This window comes from Pipistrellus kuhlii, unplaced genomic scaffold (assembly GCF_014108245.1).
Source record: "Pipistrellus kuhlii isolate mPipKuh1 unplaced genomic scaffold, mPipKuh1.p scaffold_m20_p_3, whole genome shotgun sequence".
Classification (NCBI taxonomy): Eukaryota; Metazoa; Chordata; class Mammalia; order Chiroptera; family Vespertilionidae; genus Pipistrellus; species Pipistrellus kuhlii.
The window spans coordinates 106,107,560-106,124,407 of NW_023425529.1; the positions used below are offsets into that span (position 1 = coordinate 106,107,560).

Genomic DNA, 16,848 nt, shown 5'->3' on the forward strand with positions numbered 1-16,848 from the left:
GATTTGGCCCGCGGGCCTTGTGTTTGACACATGTGCTCTAGAATATTATACTAAGTGAAACAAGCCAGTCAGAAAAAGACAAGTATCACCTGATCTCACTCGTATGTGGAATCTAAAGAATGAAATAGACTGTTCAACAAAATTGATCCAGAGACATAGAAACATGGAATAGACTGTAGAATCTCAGAGGGAAGTGTGGGCGAATGGAGATAACTAAAGAACTTCTATGCATATATGCATAACCCATGGATGCAGAGAGTAGTGTGGTGAAGGTCTGGCATGCAGGGTACAGGTCAGGGCTAGAAGGTGTCAATGTGGGGAAAAGGGGGACATATGTAATACTTTCAACAATAAAGATTAAAAAAGAAAAAGAAAAAAGAATACATGAAAATATGGAGATGAATAAAAAAAAAAAAAGGTTGAAAGAAGTAACGTCTAGAAATAAGTAATCAAGAGTTGGGGAATGCAGAAGGGACTGATATTTTTTTATCCAAAAGCTTTGGGACTGGTTTTTAAATTTTAAATACATTTAGAACATTCAAAAAAAAAAGTTGACTTTTAAAAGTAAAAGGAAAAAAAAGTAATGATACCCGCCTCTGATGGAATAAAGGTGTGGGCAGGCGAGAGAGAGAGAGAGAGAGAGAGAGAGAGAGAGAGAGAGAGAGAGAGAGAGAGAGAGGGAGGGAGGGAGGGAGGGAGAGAGAGAGAGAGAGAGGGAGGGAGAGAGAGAGAGAGAGAGAGAGAGAGGAGAGAGAGAGAGAGAGAGAGAGAGAGAGAGAGAGACCTTTTGCTGGCATCCATTGTCTGGAGGGTTTTATTTCTCTTCTGCAGGTAGGAATCCTAGGGAAGGTCTCAGAGGAGGGTCTTAACAGTTTTCCTGTAGTGTCCTTCACTATGTTGATTCATCAAAATAAGCATATAGGGGAGTTTTAGATTGTTCTTTGGTCCATTTCACTGCTTTACTGTACTTTTATCTTTTGTCTGTCTGGTTCTAATCAGGTTTTTTTTTGTTATTTGTTCCCCTGACTTCATCTGCCCTTGTGTTTTGCTGGCACAAATGGCACTAATGGAGTCTGCTACCTGCCTTCATGCCAGGATGATTTAAGATATGAATTCTCTGGTTAGAGGAGAGGTATAAACCATTTGCTCTCAAGTGTCCTTGGATAGGGAAGGTAAGGTCTTGCAATTCACTACCTGGCTGTGAATTGGTCAGATTGTTTGGCTTTATTTAATTACTGTGTCTCAGTTTCCCCATTCTACAATATTTGCCAAGGAATTTTCTTAGCTTCTTAATATCTTGCCTTATTCTTACCAAACTGTCATAGATTTTAATGAATAAATGTTTTGTCATTTGCTGTATCCTTTAGGACCATTTCCAGAGACTTCCATCATTTTATTTTTTTGGAATAATTTTCACCAGTTTCACTGGGGAGCTGGTCTGTAGAACTCCTTTTTTTATTTTATTTATTTATTTATTTATTTTAAATTTTTCTATATATTTTTAAATAAATCTTTATTGTTCAGATTATTACAAATGTGATCCTCTTCCCCCCCTCAATTGCTCCCCTTCACCAGGTTCCCACCCCACCCTCTGTCCTTTCCCCATCCCCCATTGTCCTCATCCATAGGTGCACAGTTTTTGTTCAGTCTCTTCCCGCACCCCCACTCCCCTTTTCCCTGAGAATCGTCAGTCCACTCCCCTTTCATACCTCTGATTATATTATATTCACCAGTTAATATTGTTCATCAGATTTTTTTTAATTCCCTTGGTTTTTAGATTCACTTGTTGATTGCTACGTATTTGTTGATCATAATTTTTATCTTTATCTTCTTCCTCTTCCTAAATAACCTCCTTCAGCAATTCATATAATTCTGATTTGGTGGTGATGAACTCTTTTAGCTTTTTTTTATTTGTGAAGCTCTTTACCTGTCCTTTGATTCTGAGTGATAGCTTTGCTGGGTAGATTATTTTTGGCTGTAGGTTCTTGTTATTCATCACCTTGAATATTTCTTGCCATTCCCGTCTGGCCTGCATGGTTTCTGTTGAGAAATCAGCTGACAATCTTATGGGTGCTCCTTTATAGGTCACTACCTGCTTTTCTCTTGCTGCTTTTAATATTCTCTCTTTGTCTTTTGCTCTTGGAATTTTAATTATGATATGTCTTGGTGTGGTCCTCCTTGGATTCCTTTTGTTTGGGGTTCTGCGGGCTTCCTGGACTTGTAAGTCTATTTCTTTCCCCAGGTGGGGGAAGTTTTCTGTCACTATTTCTTCTAGTACTCTTTCAGTATATTGCTCTCTCTCTTCTGGAATCCCCATAATTCTGATGTTGGTTCGCTTGAAGTTGTCCCAGAGGTTTCTTACACTATCTTCAACTTTCTGGATTCTCTTATCTTCTCCCTTCTGCAGAGGAGTGTCCTCTGGCTCTTTGTGTTCTAAATCTTTGTCTTGATTCTTGCGATCTTCCAGTCTGTTTTTAGGACTTTGTATAATATTTTTTATTTCAGGCAATGTTTTCTTCATTTCTTGTTGATCCCTTATTATTTCTAGTTGCTCCCTTTTCATATCCTCATAGGTCTCATTTATTTTATCGGCCTTTTTTAGGATATTGTTGAATAACCTTATAACTGTAGTTTTGAACTCAGTGTCCAATCTTTTCTTTTCCTCCATCTCCTTCTTTTGTGTCCTTCTTCTTGTCTGCATTTTAGTTGTTTTCCTGATTTGATGGAATAGCTTTGTGTGCTAGGTGTTCTGGTAGAGCCCAGTAGCACAGCCTTCCCAGTTACCTTTGGTGGACAGTCTTGGTGTAGCCCTTTGTGGGCTGTGTGTGCAGTCTTGTTGTTAAGCCTTGCTTATTGTTGATATCACTGGGAAGCGTTGATCTCCAAGCCAATTGGCTGTGAGGATCAGCAGTGTCTCAGCTAGGAGGGTTTCCGTACTCTGCTTGAATAGGGCGGGGTCTCGGGGTGGCGCAGACAATCTTTGGTTCCCTGTCAGTCTCGTCTTAGAAAAGTCCTGTTCATGGAGAGTTTTGGAAGATTGGTTGCAGGCGTGCACGTACCTCTTTGGTAAAGGCGCAGACAAGCTTTGGATTCCTGCAAGTCCCTCCTTAGAGAAAGCCAGCCTCTGGGAGAGCTTCTGTGCTCAGCCACAGGAAGGGCGGAGTCTCGGGTTGGTGCAGACAAACTTTGTTTTCCCTTTGGCTGCTCCCCAAGTCCCGCAGTAATGGCCTCTGGCTTCACACACCTCCAAGAGATCTCTGCCCACTGCCTGACAGTCTGGCCTCTCCCTGTCTGGGGCCGTTTATCAGAGCAATAGGCTGATTCTGTTTTCCTCTCGGACAAGAAAGCCAGCTGCGTTAGCTGTTCGCCCTCTACGTGCCAGGAGTAAGCCAGTAGCGAACTCAGCCCAGCCCGCCCTCTCTGCATGCAGGGAGTAAGCCAGCAGCAATCTTGGTCCGGCCCTTCCTCTCCGCACTGGGATTAAGCCAGCGCCTTTTCGCACACACAGTTCTCTGTACCTTCACAGTTCCTGAGGTTCAGCGTGCCTTCTCTCTCCTTCCCAGATGGCAGAGCCTCCTCTCAGCCAGCCGTCTGGCACTTCAGGGCAATGCCTCCCCTGTTTTTGAGTTCTAAATTCAAATTTGTTGTGGTAGGCTGCATTCGGGTATCTACCCTATGCCGCCATCTTGGTTTCTTTAGAACTCCTTTTTTTTAAAAAAATATATATATTTTATTGATTTTGTACAGAGAGGAAGGGAGAGAGATAGAGAGTTAGAAACATCGATGAGAGAGAGTCATCGATCAGCTGCCTCTTGCACACCCCCTACTGGGGATATGCCCGCAACCAAGGTACATGCCCTTGACCAGAATCTAACCCGGGACCCTTCAGTCCCCAAGCCGACATTCTATCCATTGAGCCAAACCGGTCTTGGCTGTAGAACTCCTTTTATTGTCATGGCAAAAGTCCCTACCCCTCCAGTACATTTGACTTCTATTATTTAGAATTATATTTGGCTGTGTATAACAGAAAACCCAAAACAGTCCATCTGTTGGTGAAGTCTGGAGGTGAGTGTCTACGATTGGTGTGGCATCTCCACTTTTATCAGAGACCCTAGACTTCTGTCTCTCTCTGCTTTAGCAAGCTAGAACACACCTCCATCTTGATACCTCATGACCTTGGTGGCCTGCTGCACAGAGCAGAAATGAGGACGGGGTAAGGACAAATCCAGTCTTTCTTTTGAGGAGCCAGAACTTTGCAGCAGTTTTCAACATTTTAAAATTAGAAGTCTTTATTGTGTGAAACTCTAGCTTATCCTACCTAATAAAAGAGTACTGTATTTTCCGGAGTATAAGACGACCCCCTAATTTTACAGTTAAAACATAGGTTTAGGCCTATATTCGCTGTATAAGACTCTGTCCCCCTCCCCCCACTTCCGAGGCAACACCAGTTTTTCGGGATATACTCGGCGTATAAGACGACCCCTGATTTTCGGTTGACTTTTCGTTTCAAAAGTCGTCTTATACGCCGGAAAATATGGTAATATGCAAATTAACCACCCCTCCACTACACTCACAAGCCACACCCACCAGCCAATCAGAGCGAGTATGTAAATAAACCCAACCAAGATGGCTACGGTCACAGAGAGCAGGAGGGAGGCTTGGGTTTCCCAGGCAATGGAAGAAGCCAAGCTTTCTGCCTGCTCTTGCTGGCCTAGTCCACTCAAGGCTGCAAAGTTTCAATTATAGAAGGTAAACAAATCCAAACTGAAATGGCAGCAGCCACGGAGCTGGAGCGAGCAGGCTAGGGTTTCCCCCAGCAACAGAGGAAGCAAAACTTTCTGCACACCCTGGCTGGCCCAGGCCTCTGCTTAAGGCTACAAAGTTTTAATTATAGAGGGTAAATAAATTCCAGATACCAGGGCCTCTGCTTGGGTTGCCAGGGGACATGGCCAGCCTGCAAATCACCACAGGCCCCTCTCCCAGGCTGCCCCATGCCCCAAGGGAACCCCCACCCTGATCCAGGACACCCTTCAGGGCACACCAGCTGGCCCCCACCCATGCACCAGGTCTCTATCCTATCTAATAAAAGAGTAATATGCAGATTGCCCATCACTCCAACACACAATATGGTTGCCCCCATGTGGTCAAAGATCCTGCCCCTATGTGGACACAAGATGACCACCATAAGATGGCCAGCAGGGGAGGGCAGTTGGAAGAAACCAGGCCTGCAAGGGAGGGCAGTTGTAGGTGATCAGGTAAGCAGAGGAGGGCAGTTGGGAGGCACTAGGCCTACAAGGGAGGGCAGTTGAGAGGGATCAGGCCTGCAAGGGAGGGCAGTTGGGGGCAGTCAAGCCTTCAGGGAAGGACAGTTAGGGGTGACCAGGCCAGCAGAGGAGGGAAGTTGGGGGCCAACAGGCTGGCAGGGGAGGAGTTAGATATTAATCAGGCTGGCAAGGAAGTGGTTAGGGAGTGATCAGGCTGGCAGGCAGAGGGGTTAGGGGCAATCAGGAAGGCAGGCAGGTGAGCAGTTGGGAGCCAGCAGTCCTGGATTGTGAGAGGGATGCCCGCCTGCCCGTTTAGGATCGGGCCTAAATGGTCAGTCAGAAATCTGGGACTCTAGTCTTTGTTATAATCAAAGGAGAAGGCAGGAAATTCAAAATTCATTTGTGGCAGATTAGGGAGGCAGGAGAAAGCAAAGCAGGGAAATCTTTGAGATTGGATAAAGAGCAAAATGAAGGGACATACTTTTACATTGGTGAGTATAGGATAGCAGTTAACATTTACAGCACATAGAGAGATGGTATTTGGAAAACAAGATAATAACAAGAAGTTCCTTGGTCTGGTGGGAAATTATGCCTTGAGGGGTCTGGAAAGAGGGGAGTACTCTGACATTCCAAAGGTATGTTATAAATGCAAAAAGACAGGCTCAGCTAAGGTAAAGATTGACCTTTGTCAAGGAAGATTGCCTAGATCAGTGTTTCCCAAAGTATGGTACACATACCCCCAGGAGTATGGGAAGAGTTTGGTGGGGGTACACGTTGCACCGGAGTTTGGTGGGGATATGCACTGCACCATGCTTAGCTGCTCCTAATTCTACTTTCTCATGAGTACGAGGGGTACTCAGTATTAAAAAACCATCAACAAAACAAGAAAGCCCACTGTAGGGGAGATCATATTTGCAAATGTTATCACTGATAAAGGTTTAATCTCCAACATCTACAGATAGCTTATACAACCTAATAAAAGGAAGATAAATGAGCCAATTAAAAAATAGGCAATGGACCTAAATAGAATCTTCTCAAAAGGAGACAAAAGGAAGGCTAAAAGGCACATGAAAACATGCTCAAAGTCACTAATTAACCGAGAGATGCAAATCAAAACAACAATGCACTACCATCTCACACCTGTCAGAATGGCCACATCAACAAATCAACAAACGACAAGTGTTGGCGAGGTTGCGAAGAAAAAGGAACCCTTGTGCACTGCTGGTGGGAATGCAGACTGGTGCAGCCACTGTGGAGGACAGTATGGATTTTCCTCAAAAAACTGAAAATGGAACTCCCATTTGATCCAGTAATCCCACTCCTAGAAATATATCCCAAGAAACCAGAAACACCAATCAGAAAGGATATATGCACCCCTACGTTCATAGCAGCACAATTTACAATAGCTAAGATTTGGAAACAGCCTAGGTGCCCGTCAGCAGATGATTGGATCCAAAAACTATGGTACATCTACACAATGGAATACTATGCTGCCATAAAAAAGAAGGAATTCTCATCATTTGCAGCAACCTGGATGGAATTGGAGAACATCATGCTGAGTGAAATAAGCCAGTCAATGAAAGAGAAACACCACATAACCTCATTCATTTATGGATAATAAAGAACATTATAAACTAAAGAACCAAAAGATAGATATAGAGACAGTAAAGCAACAAGCAGACTGTCAAATTACAGCAGGTAGGGTAGGGAGATATGGGGGGAGATAAGAGATCAACCAAAGGACTTGTATACATGCATATAAGTATAACCAATGGACATAAAACTCTGGGGAGGGAGGGTATGTATGGGGGAAGGGGCAATGGTAAGATATGTTCACAGATAATAATTTAACTTAAAAAAATGGTAAAAATAAAAATATAAGTATGGAGTCTGGGAGTTGTTGGTTGCAGGTAGTTCATCTACCGGACTGAACAAGATCACCAAAAATGAGTATAGACAGGGAAGAGTTAGATCCACATGCTGAGCTAGAGCCACTCCAGATTTCTGGGGACAAGTAGGCTCTTGTGAAGGACTCAAGAAGGAGCTGTCAGGAGGGCAGGATGTAAACCAAGAGGTATGGGTATGTGGACACTGACCTTGGGAGCAGGGACTGTTGCAGAAGACCAAAGAAATATGGAGCATGCTTCCTAGATAAAGGAAGGGACCCCATTTATTAACACAGTGGACTCCGGAAATAATTTTCAAATCAGAGTGAAGAAACACACAGAGGGCTTCATTCTTTATATAACCTTTTGGGGTCTTTGTCTTGCAGATATGGTTCTGCCCCCTTTTATGGGTTTATAGGAAGGCCCCCAGGTGTTGGGGGTCCCCAGGCCGTATCAGATGATCTGTCCTGGGGCCAGTGATAAAGACACCCCCCACTCCCAGTGCAGTGCATTGTTCACAGTTTTTATGGCCTGACACGCCTTGCAAGACCAGTTTCCTCCTCAGGACAGCTCCCTGGGCAATGAGAAGCACACATTCAGGTGGTGGTTGAGATGTTTGCAAATTCTTCTGTTATTTTAGGGCAGCAGGAAGCAGGCTCATTAGGGCAGATGAGGGGTGGGGGAGGTGAGGGTCTGAGGGGCGGGGAGGTGTTGGGTTGTCATCCAGGGGAGTGAAGAGGACTAGGCAGAAGTAGTTGGATTGCTGGTGACACCAGGGCCCTCCCCTGTTATGCCCAGACTTCGTGATCCCCAAGGACCACCAGGGAGCCGAGTCCGATGCAATAAGCAAAAGAGCCTTCACCATGCTAGCATAGGCTCCCCCACTCACGCCGGCAGCGTGGTGGAAGAGAGCGAATTTCTCCCAGTCCAGGGGTTTTGAGGGCTAGGGATAACTCCGCCCTGGGGCGGAGTTGGGAGCTCATCCTCGCCCTGCCCTGCCCTCTCATTCCCCCCTTGTCTAATGTGCCTAGTCAAATCATTGACTCAGCAGCCTACTTCCTTTCAGCATAAACAACAAATACAGTTATCAAGACCCTTAGTACCACAGTTCCCATCAGTATTGTCCTCACTGGAGTCCAGTTCCCCTCCTGCAGGCACCAGTTCTCCTCCTGGCCTGTAGTTGCCAGGATCTAGGCCATGCAGGAGCTGGGAGTCATGTAGTCAGGTCTGGGTGCCATCTACTTCAACAGCAGTGGGCATGCTCAGGATAACAGTGCAGCGTCCCTTTGAGTCCTTGGGCAGCAAATTTCTTTACCCACATTGAGTTCCGGGGCTACAGGGTCTGGGTGGGCACTGGCAGTGCATCTGGAACAAGCAAACTGCAGAGCCTGTAAGGACTTGAGCAAGGAAATGGTTACCATACATGATCCCCTCCCAAAAAGGGGAAACTTGTCCCAGAAAGGGGTACACCTGGCCCTCAAGAGGGCAAAGGACAGGGGGTTGGTCCAATTTTCACCAATTCTAAGACACATTTAGTTAAACCCCCTTCCTCCCGAGTCGCAACTACCTGTCCTAAGGCTAGAGCTATACTCTGAGATACCTTAGCTACCAAGGTGGGGCTGTTATCTGATAGTGGGGTATACCTCAACCTAATCTGAAGTGTCTATAAAAACTAGACCTTAATGCTGGTGGTTTAATCTCTGAAATCCACCTACCAAAGCTCTCCTGGGGAGGTTCCCTGGGACCTGAATTCCCAGGGGCGATCCCCTTACCTTGCTTAGCATTTACCTGTGCACAGACAGTACTTCTAGCAACTCTGCCTCACAGAAGTTCAGAAGTTTTGGTGACACTTAACCTGGTGTCACCGGGCAACTCTGACCTAGAGCCTCTGGGACCAACAGTCTTGTCATCTGGAGGGTCCATCAACCATCTGGTCCTTCAGTGGCTTGCTTCTGTTCAGCCAATTCCTTCTGGTTGCAGTTGGTAACCCTCTTTTCTCTGTGGATGGCACAGTGTCTCCATCAAAGGGCCTGGATTAAGGCCAAAAGTTCTAGAGCTGTGCCCAAATGGTGTGGTCCAGGGTGACTACCGCTGCCCCTGCATATCAGGTCCCATCCTGAACATAACTGCTCCCATCCGTGAACAGTACCTTGTCGTCTGTTACCTCTGTGCAGTCATGAATGGGTTCCATCATCATCATCTGGAAGCAGGCCGGCAGGGTTGATGGCCAGAGTCTTATGTATCCGGACACAGGGCTGGTCCAGGAGAAAAGCCTGGCCCTTCCAGGTTAGCTCCTGGTCCAGAGTCCGCTTATCTGCCTCCTTCACCAGCAATGCTGTGGTGGCCACTGCCTGGGAGCACGCTGGCCACCCTGCTGCCACAGGGTCCAGTCTCTTAGACAGATAGGCAACAGGTCTCTTCCAGGGACCTAGAGTCTGAGTGAGAACCCCTTTGGCAATGTCTCTTACCTCACTCACGTAGAGGTGGAAGGGCTCCGCGTCGTCCGGCAAGGCTAGGGCAGCTGCTGAGATGAGAGCCTTCTTTAGCTCCTCAAAGATCCATTGTTCCACTTTGGACCAGTTCAACAACTGCATTCCCCCAGTACGTGTTCCTTCCGAGGACCACAGTCCTTGATGTCCAAGGAAAACAGGCAGTTTGTCCGGTGGCTTCCTGGGCTGATGTACGGGTCCTATTGGCTCTCTCAAGACTAAATAGGGTGCCCCCGTGCCCATCAGGAAACTAACAGGCTTGCCTCTCCTAGCTAACCTGTCAGGACATACTCTTTATAATTTTTATAAAAATCTTATCTTCCAAAAATACATAACCATGCCTCAAATTTTAAAGAAAAGGCAAGGGAGGAGGGAGTAGGTCCAGTACCTGTTCCCAGGCCTCTAACAGCTTGAATTTTAAAATGTCACATTTTTCCTACAGATACAGATCTATCTGCATTTCTAAGCCCCCTCTACTCCCCCCACGCAGAACATCGGTGAAAATTGTCCAAGCAGTCTCGGGGGGTTAATCATACAAATAATTGTTTTCACATTGTTTTAACATAATTCTAAATAAATTATAAACCTTTGTGATGAAGTCTACTTAAACCTATAAAGCAGATACACATGACTGAAACCAAAAATGATTCCCAAAGTTTAAACAAAATACAAGATGCAGGTACAAGCCCAAATTCAACAACAATGGCATATGAGAAAAGCAAAACAAAACAAATCAAATATAAAAGTTTCATGTTACATTAAACATTACTTCAGAAAAACTGACTTAAAATAATTTTTTAAGTGTAAGCATTACATACTTTTTCATCTGACAAATGAGAATAAATCAATCCTTGAGATCTTTGATCATTACTGCTTATTCTTAACACATATAATACAGTTAGCCTGCCATATTCTAGGCATCTAGTTACTGCAGTTAACTTTTCCTAATTCAATTTATACTTTGAACTTTTAAAGCTGGCAAGTCAAATATATTTGGCATTTCTTAGATTAATAACATTACATTTTTAATACATCCTGCTTATTTAGGGTAAAGTTTCAGCAACACATTTTTTTTTTCAGCATTCAAATGCAAATGTACACATTCTTTAGCTGAAGACTCCTGGCCATTCACCACCATTCATGGCCATTCACCACCATTCACGTAAACTTGTTACCATTACCATCTAGTTTCCGCCTCATGGCGGGGAATTTCAAAAGCTGCTTACAATGTCTTGAGAAACCAGTTTTAATTTATCTCCCAGTTATCTCCACCACGTTTAAAGCTCATTCTGTACACAGAAAAGTTTTAAGCACAGCCCAAAACTATGTGCACTCGTTTTGAACTGGCCTTTCTCTTTACTGAGCACAGAGATTCGCCCTTGAGCTCTTCTCCGTTACCGGATGTCGCCACGCCAGATGCCTCCACGCCGGCCCAGGCCTCTCAGGCTCAGGCCCCCTGAGTAAGGCTGCTTCTGTCGCAGCTCCAGCCACGCTACTCAGGTGGCCCCCAAGGAGAAAGCGTGGGTCGCCCCAGCGGCTTCCCGGCTCTGCCTCCCCTTCCCCAGGCAGCCAGCAAATTAACCCAAGTGCCTGCTCCCCGAGCAAGGCCACCACTGCCCAGCCGCGCTCCAATGCGCAGACTGAGCCCCGCGGGAGCCCCCCCTCCGACCCAACGCCGCCAGGGGGCCCCGCACCACCACGCCGGCCACACTTCGCCGGCTCTATCCTGGGGCGCCATGCCGCCCACAGATACCAAACTCAGACCTGGGAAAGGCTCACTTTCCGCAGGTGAGGCAACGGCTCACGCCACTCACCTCATCCTGGGAGAGGCTTATCCCTCTCCCCACATGAGGGTCCCTCTAGGGCCCTCCAGGGAGGTCAGAACGTCTTCTGATCCTCCTGCCCGTGGCCTTCATGGTGCGTCCACCAGGCGTCTTCGGGCACCAATTCCATGAGGGGTTTTACGTCCCTCCAGAGCGCACACACACGTACCGCGGTCAGTCAGGCTCTCCGGATCGGGTCCCCTAATGGTCCTAGCTGGGGATCCTGGACGAGCCCCCATTTGTTTTGCCCAGACTTTGTGATCCCCAAGGACCACCAGGGAGCCGAGTCCGATGCAATAAGCAAAAGAGCCTTCACCATGCTAGCATAGGCTCCCCCACTCACGCCGGCAGCATGGCAGAAGAGAGCGAATTTCTCCCAGTCCAGGGGTTTTGAGGGCTAGGGATAACTCTGCCCTGGGGCGGAGTTGGGAGCTCATCCTCGCCCCGCCCTGCCCTCTCACCCCAGATTAGTTGTCATGATCAGTGTGGCCAGCCAGCCAGTCTGAGTGTTGTTCATCTAAAAACATCCAAACCTATAAAGAATTTTTGTAACTGTCGACAATTGTCAGGAAGCAGAATCTCAACAGATTAGGATAATGCTCCTGAGAATGGTGGTTTTTCACCTAATTTTATACATTACAATCAAAGAAGCAGACAATTCGTGGGTTACATGAAATCCTTCTGTGATAGATTAGAGAGGCAGGAGGAAGCAAAGTGGGAATTCTCTGGGATTAGATAAAAAGTAAAATGATAGACACATACCTTTTTTACTTAAGTGGGTACAGGATAGTTAACAATTAACATAATAACAATGAAAGAATTTATGGTATCTGTCCTGGTGCTCTGGGCATTGGGTTGTGTCCTGAGGGTTGTGGGGCGGGGGGAGGGGAAAGGGAAATTACCAGTTACCCTGACATTTCAAGGATATGTTATTGTAGAAGGAAAAAGACAATGGGCTCAGTTAAGGTTAAGATTGACGTTGATACCGGCCTAGGATGTGACTACTCACCATAACTGCTTTTAGTCAAAGTTTTAATTTCAGACCATCCTGTGGTTATTAGATTTTGCAAGACTCCCATGCAGGCCTTCCTTAGCTTGTCAGGTTAGTGTATGGCCCCTTTGGTCCACAGAGTGTTTAGTTTCCCCTTGTTCCACTGCAGGAGACAGACTTGGGGTCTATTGGAACCTGGAGGTAACCAGTGTTGGTGTTGTGCCAGATTGGGCACCAGTTGAAGAGGGCGGCCGAGGAGGCTGAAGGTGCATACAATTGACTGTGGAATCAAAGTATTGACTTTAATTAAATTAATTAATTAATTAATTAATTAAAATATTGGCTTTTATACGTTGATGATCCGCTTCTCTTTTGGCCCTGTTGTTCCAACTCACCCTCAGGTGGGAACTTCTGCACAGGTGACTGGGGTCCCTCAGCCAGAGAACTGGACTTATACGGGTTGCCCATAGTACTTAACTAAAATTGACCAAGCATAAACTAAACACAGATACAAGAGTTAAAATGCATGAATCCCAAGGTTTATTTACCAGAGTTCTGGTGGTTTCCAGAAGCCTAGGCAGGTCACCTGGAGATCCGTGCCAACAGACACACACACTGGACAGGAACACGTTGCTGCAGCGTCTCGGTCAGGAACGAGGCCTCAGAAGTTTGGCTCACTGGCAGAGTGACAGCTTCACTCAGGCAGAGTCTCATGCAGTATTTCGAACAGGGAGAAGAGAGTGGGAGAACATGTCGGGTGGAGGGCCCCTTTGTAGTCTCTGCCCAGTGCCTTTAGGTCCCTTTTATGGCCATTTCTGGGTGTTTCTTAATTCCTTCTGGGTGCAACCAATAGATCTTCAATGTGCCTAATCGGGCGCTCTCCAGGTACCTTTTGCCTCAGTTTCCAACTTTTCAGATAAACACTTGTTAGGGCGTTCACACAGTTAGGGGCTCAAAGTCAGTTTTAAAACTCAAGTTTTACAAAATGGATTCAAGTCACATTATATGGAGTTACTTATACTAAGCCTAAAACACATTTCAAATAATTTCTTTTACTTAAAATAAAATCAGAATAAGATCAAAAATACAATTCACACTTAAACTATAAATCACTCATAAAAGTAAATGCTCCCATTCCTATTTTAAATCACACAAGTAATTATTCTTACACTGTTTTAAATCCTTAAATAATCACACTAATATAACTATAACACCTGTCCAGTCTCTTCATAATTTAGAACCACTGTGATTTTTCTACGCTAGGCTGTTAAGCCAGGTGCAGTTTTATTAAGCATACTCCCGCGAGTGAGCTGGACCAGGTGTTCTTTGTTGGTCTCCTGTTAATACAACGGTGTACAAGTCATGCAGAGCTAACAGTTTCAATCTTGAAGTCACCAGTTCCTGGGTGTGTGAGGAGGGTGTGCCACCTGTTCTTCCCTAGCAAGTCTCCCATATCCCAGCACCTAATGTTTGAATGATTTTTTTAGTATTTTAATACTGCCCTCTACCGTTCTTCTCTCCTAACTTGCTAATAAATTCCTGAAGGCAGAAAGTATCTTCTTTTGTGCATAGCACTTAAATATTTGACTATCAGGCTTTAAATTATATTCGTTTATTAATATTATACCCTGTTGTAAAGGATAGGCTGTTTGTACTGCTCATGTTCTCTGGGAACCTTCTGGGCCACTGCTTCCCAGCATGCAGCTTAGTGTCAGATTCTGTCATTCTGTCCTGTCACAGGATCTGGGACTCCTCTGCCTGTCTCGGGAGAACTGGCCCAGTGTTTTTTTCTGAGAAGTCCTGCCCAGTGTTAGCCTCTAGCTGGGTGAGCAGGTAATCTTTGTGAGTGCTAAAAATATTTGAATCAGATGTCCCCCCTCAAATAGGGTCCTTTGTCCTGAAGGTTCCTGGTAACCTGAGCTGCCCATCTGCCTTTGGGCCCAGACTTCTTACATTACAGCAGGATTGTTTAGGAAACCAAGGAAATGTTTATTTTTATACAGAAGAGATTCACAGAAACTGAGAAGGTGAGTAGGGGATAAACAAGATGAATTTAGTTTGGAAAATACAATTTGCACATGTAGAAGACAAACCAATTTAGTCAGGGAGACGTGGAAAGCCTACAGTTCTAGGAGGAATACTTGTATGTGAGAGACTAGTGGAGTGTGCTCTTGCTTCACCATAAAGGGCCTAGAGCACTGTGGGCTGCAGATAGAAAGCATTCTGACCCGTCTGTGGGTTAGCTTAGCAAGTCCTTATTTAACATCCGATATTTGTTCACCCCCTTGTTAGGTTTGTGGACAGATAGGACGGAAGAACCTCGTCTTCCAGGAGCTTACAGGGCTTCCCGCTGCTGAGTGTACGCTAGGCATCATTGATACGTAGGGCCTGGCTGAGTGCAGCCTCCATGGAGGGAGACTTGTCATCCAGTATTCATAAAGGCTGCTAGTCTTGACACTAGTGATACTGGAACTCAGAGACAGCCCTGCTAGAGTGGAGGCGCCTCTAAGCGAGGCAGGACTAAAAGGATAAGGAAAATTAGATGGGGAGGAGACACAGTGACTGTCTTACCAACCAGCTCCATTCAGTCCTCAGTGTGCACACTCCAAAATTTAACAGTTGGGTGTGAGGAAAGGAGAAGGTTCCAGAAAAAGGAGTTTGATTCTCCAGCCTGGGAAAGTGGCTGGAGCCCTGGCTGTTTCATATGATTCTATAGGAACAAAGAAGAATCCATCATTTTCACCCGCAGGCATGCTTGTCCTCTAGCCCTCATTTCCTCATTTCTGCCAAATTGGAAATGGCATTGTCACCCTCAGGCCCTCTCTGTGTGTGACTTGCTGTCATCAGCTAATGCTGAGCCTGGAGGACATCCTCATTTGTTTACTCTCACTCTACTGTTAATTCTTTGTTCCTGATAAACCTATGTACAAGTATAATCCCCTCCCCCTGAGTCTTCATTCCTCTGCCTGCCCAAACTGCTGTTTCTAAATCACAAATATAATCTCGTAAGTCTTCTGTTAAAAACTGAAGATTCTCCCCTGTCCACAGGGCAAAGTCTAAAACACACGCCCTTTATAGCCTGGCCCTGCCTCCTTTTTCTGGCCGTGTTTTGGGTTTGAGTGACCATTTAGGAGAAGAAAAAGTATTTTATAGAAAAGTATATTTTTCATAGTTCCCAGGGCTACTTGGGATATATGGGGCCAACGTACTTTCCTTATTAACCATTCACAGCTACTGCACAAAAGCAGCATTTTTATTTATAATGATCTCATATCACTAAGGACAAGTTGAAATAAGGATAGTAACTCATATTTTAAAAATCAGTAGAAAGATAAATTATACCTTTGGGGAGATTTCCACTCAGAGTGGCAAAAAGTTTTTTTTTAAAAATCTGGTGCTTAAAGGGATAAGACTCAGGTATCTGGAAGACCTACTTATCATGCCCATAAAGGAAATGGGAGGTGATCAGGCATCAATCCATAAATCTTAGCAGATCCTATCAGGAAAAAGGGAGGTCATAGGTAAGCAAGTAAGAGTTGAGAGATCGCCAGAAAGAAATCATACATACACTAGGCTCATCTCTGTTGGCTTCTGGCTGGGATTGGGGGCTGAGGCCCATAGCATTAAATATCCCCTTTGGTCATTGATTTAAATGGCACTTCTTAGAAATTGAGGCAAGTTCTGTTTTGGCTGAGCACATGGAAGATAGGAAGCCAACCCACACACATTTTGAAGTTGGCTGCCCTGAGTGTGTTCCAGAAGTGGAGCAAACAAATGGCCACATCCCCACAGAGCAAATGGAAAACAGAAGAGAAAGAAAAGTCACCAAGGGCCTGTGGTGAGTGGACCAGTGGTGAGGCCACCTCATCTCAAAAAGAACAGATCTCTTGGTCAAGAATTCTTGGGAAGGAAGGGTTACTAAGCAACATTGAAAAGGCAGATCCTCTGACCTTGAGCAGAAGGGAATGTGTTCTTTTTTGAAAATATATTTTATTGATTTTTACAAGGAGGAAGGGAGAGGGAGAGAGAGTAAGAAATATCGATGAGAGAGAAACATCAGTCAGCTGCCTCCTGCACACCCCCTATTGACTAGAATCAAACCTAGGACCCTTCTTCAGTCCTCGGGCGGGCCCAGGCTCTATTCACTGATCCAAACTGGTTAGGGTGAAGGGGATGTGTTCTAAATGTCCTCATTGGGTGCACACCCCTATGACCCCCCACTCCCCAGCAGCACATTGTTGGGGCGAGAGGGAAAGCAATGCAAGGGACACAGTGACTGTCTTACCAACCAGCTCCATTCAGTCCTCAGTGTGCACACTCCACACTAACTTGTTCCAGGAGGTGTTGCCAGGATTAGTGGCTGGTGGAGCCGTTTCTCCCTTGGAGGAATGAGGT

The 16,848-nt window shown here is 45.5% G+C and overlaps 1 protein-coding gene across 1 annotated transcript in view; it reads left to right on the forward strand.

Annotated features, from left to right (window-relative positions):
• Window positions 1-16,848, forward strand: part of ATP7B (ATPase copper transporting beta) — a 95,551-nt gene that overhangs the window by 22,594 nt on the left and 56,109 nt on the right. The window lies entirely within an intron of this gene.